General features: G+C 36.3%; 1 pseudogene; it reads left to right on the forward strand.

Annotated features, from left to right (window-relative positions):
• Positions 1–248: 248 nt before the first annotated feature.
• LOC122492487 lies at positions 249–342 on the forward strand (annotated as a pseudogene).
• The last annotated feature ends 3,552 nt before the right edge of the window (positions 343–3,894 follow it).

The following is a 3,894-nucleotide window of genomic DNA, read 5'->3' on the forward strand; positions in this document are numbered from 1 at the left end:
ATGAAATGAAACTCCACTTTTCTCTAATTTAATTCATCTTCACTCTACTAACTCTGTGTAGTGCCTGCATTTTTGCAAAATTTTAGCTGAAGGAATACTATCTGAGAGTTAGCCAAATTAGATTTCAGTCTTCAGCCTGCTACTGATTTAGTTAGTGTTGACCACTCAATTTTGTTGATCTTAAGTCTCTTCTTTTGAAATGGAATGTTAAGGCTACATTTTAATAATGGTAAAAATATCTTGCATTTGTCCTCCCTCCGGCAGCACAGATACTAAAATTGGAACGATGCAGAGAAGATTAGCACAGATGACACGCAAATTCGTGAAGCTTCCACATTTTTATATACCACCTCACGCTAGTCAGAGTGGCTAAAATGAACAAATCAGGAGACTATAGATGCTGGTGAGGATGTGGAGAAATGGGAACCCTCTTGCACTGTTGGTGGGAATGCAAACTGGTGCAGCCACTCAGGAAAACAGTGTGGAGGTTCCTCAAAAAATTAAAAGATTTTAATCTTTATTAAAAGAATTTAATAACTGCTAGGAATTTACCCAAGGGATACAGGAGTGCTGATGCATAGGGGCACTTGTACCCCAATGTTTACAGCAGCACTTTCAACAATAACCAAATTATGGGAAGAGCCAAAATGTCCATCAACTGACAAATAGATAAAGAAGATGTGGTTTATATATACAATGGAATACTACTTGGCAATGAGAAAGAATGAAATCTGGCCATTTGCAGCAACGTGGATGGAACTGGAGAGTGTTATGTTAAGTGAACTAAGTCATACAGAGAAAGACAGATACCATATGTTTTCACTCCTATGTGGATCCTGAGAAACTTAACAGAAGACCATGGGGGAGGGAAAGGGGGAAAAAAGTTACAGAGAGGGAAGGAGGCAAACCATAAGAGACTCTTAAATACTGAGAACAAACTGAGGGTTGATAGGGGTTGGAGGAGAGGGGAGGGTGGGTGATGGGCATTGAGGAGGGCACCTGTTGGGATGAGCACTGGGTGTTGTATGGAAACCAATTTGATAAATAAATTATACTTAATATAAAAAAATCTTGCATTTTATAAAACAATGGAAACGTTTAACATTTTTAAAAACATCTTTTGCTCTAAATTATTATACTCTAAGAGAAGGTGTAAATTTAAATTTAAGACTAAATTCATATTTTTCAATACTTTATATTTTGACCTCATACAATATATTATATACAGTAGAATGATTAACTTCCATTGTTAGGTTGCAAGTCTCGTAATACTAGAAAATCTTGCCTTCTCTCTCTCTCTCTCTCTCTCTCTGTCTCTCTCTCTCTTTTCCTGTAAAGTCCTGAAGCCCACAACAGACACATAATATATGCTTAGTGAGGGTAATGAAGGCAATGTGTTAATACACAGAGTTTTATTTTTGATAATGGTGATATCCCTTTGTTTATATCCAGTATTCTTGTAAGTATTTAAAACATTAGGTTATTTCATGCTGACCACAATGAGAAACCACTGTTTCCCCTTTACTTTTGCTTAAAGGAGTTTATTTTGGAATTTGGCCACTTGTCACAGCCATAGTCATGATTAATACAGCATGAAATCGGACAAGCTGAGACTCCTGGAAAAGCAGCTGACAGTTCTAAAGTTAACTGGTAGAAAGCTGAAAAGTCTAATTACTAGCCAAATGTAAAGACCTAGGAAGATGTAGTTCAGGAGATTCAAGACTGGGACTTGGATCCAGAAATTCAAAGTAGGGACCACATACATCCTGAATTCTGGGCATTATGGCAAGAGGACAATACAGCCCCTGTAGCATTAAGAGATCACAGTTAGCACTTCCCTGAGATATTAGTTACGAGGTGGTCAAAGGAAAAGCCCACAGATTTCTAAAATACAAGTGACAGGAGCCTGTTTTCATTTCTACCTGGCAACAACACAGCAAATCCACCTGCAAAGGATAGAGGAGGATCTGGAATTGCACTAAGCTACTATGATTCACTGATCTGTTGAAAAGAGGTAGCATTGCCAGTAAACACCTGTGCACACTTATGGGCAATAGCTGAAATAGCATCAACCTGTTATTTATAACATATACCAGTGATTGCATATCATTTAAAAAATAAAAACAAAAGGAACCGTCTTTGAATTCAAGCTTGAGATTTGAAAAAAAAAATTCTCAAGAGTATGATAAAAGCCAGTTGAAAATAAACGTCAAATGCCCCTGAACTGGTCTCATGATGGCAAACCCATGGATAGTGGATATGGCATAAAAAGAATCTATACCCACTTACTTCCAAGCTGATGGAATGCTTCCAAACTTACCTTTTTTTAAAAATCTGTTTTAACCCTAATCACCCATAAGTCTCCTAAAAGCCTGATTTTGCCTCTTAGCTCCATTTTCTTGCAAGATTCACTGGATTTTGTAATCAGCATTTACCTTACCTTTCACATATATAGTAAATATCAACTCTCTATCATGCTGCTTCTATTGGGTCATCATCAGTCCTGACTCCTTATCGATCCAAGAAGGGGAAAAGATAAAGTAAATATGAACATAGACTTATTTAAAAATCCAAGCACAATACAAAAACTGGAATTGGAACTGTAGTTTAGCAAAGAAGACATTTTTCTCTCTTTCAGATGATAGTGAGAGAATCTAAGAAAAAGGCAAAATACACAAATGAGATTATGCAGTGAAGACAGCCATAGAGACCATTCATGCTGTCTTTTTATTTCAAAATAAGCAAAGTGAGTAGAAATTGCAGCTGATTGCTGTTCATTTAAATTTAGGATTTTAAAGAATTAATAAGACACCAAAAATGCACTCTTGCTAGTGGTTAAAATGTTTCTACTGTCATTTTGAGATGTGTTCACTCTCAGCCCCTCTTGGAGATTACTGAAGAAAAACAATGTGTCTACAAGCTTTAGGTAGAACAAAGAGTGTATCTGTCAGTTCTACCCACAATTTTAGGAATTGGTGCCTGTGATCATCAATTTACTTTAGCTGTGCTCCTGACTCACAAGAACATTAAATACTCAAGGGATTAAATTCGAGTCCCTTGGGGTTCTGTGCACAAATAGGCTGATTTGGTCTAGTAATCAAATGAGATTTGTTTTATAAGAAGATACAAGCACAATTACTGAAACTAAATACAAATAGGGGAGAGAGTTGCCAACCTCAGAAGCATGTCAGTGTTTTAGAACAGGGAGATAACAGGACATCCACTGTGAATGAGACAAATAACTGCCCAATTCTAGGAGAAAGTCCTTGGCCAAAGTCCTCTTCTTAAACATAGACGTTTTGTGAAGTGCAGTGATACAATTCTATTTGAATTACCAACTTTTTTTACTCCCTACAAACAAACAGCTATAGCTTAATTCAGCAGTATATAGACCCTCAGAAGAGTTTGCACGGAACAAAAATACATACAAAATTGAGACTATTGGAGCAATATAAGTAGCTCTTCTTTTCATTCTAATTCCTTTCCTAATATCTTGTATTTGTCTAATTTATGCCCACAACTCAGAACTGTTGGAGGAGGAAAGGGATGAGGTTCTATTTAATTACTTTGCACATGGATCTCAGCCAGAAGCTAGATAATTTAATGTTAATTTATTCCATATATTAGCCTGGCACTATGCATATTGGAGGATTTGCAAAATCATATACAATTTTGTAACAGTGTAGTTTATAAATATAGGCATACCTCTTTTTATTTCACTTCACAGATACTGGTTGTTTTCTTTTCTTCCCCCCCCCCTTTTTTTTTTAACAAATTGAAGATTTGTGGCAACCCTGTGGTAGAGGTAAGTTTATTGGTGTCATTTTTCCAACAGCATTTGTCCACTTTGTGTCACATTTTGGTAATTCTTGGAATATTTCAAATGTTTTCATT

This window comes from Prionailurus bengalensis, chromosome C2 (assembly GCF_016509475.1).
Source record: "Prionailurus bengalensis isolate Pbe53 chromosome C2, Fcat_Pben_1.1_paternal_pri, whole genome shotgun sequence".
Lineage (NCBI taxonomy): Eukaryota > Metazoa > Chordata > Mammalia > Carnivora > Felidae > Prionailurus > Prionailurus bengalensis.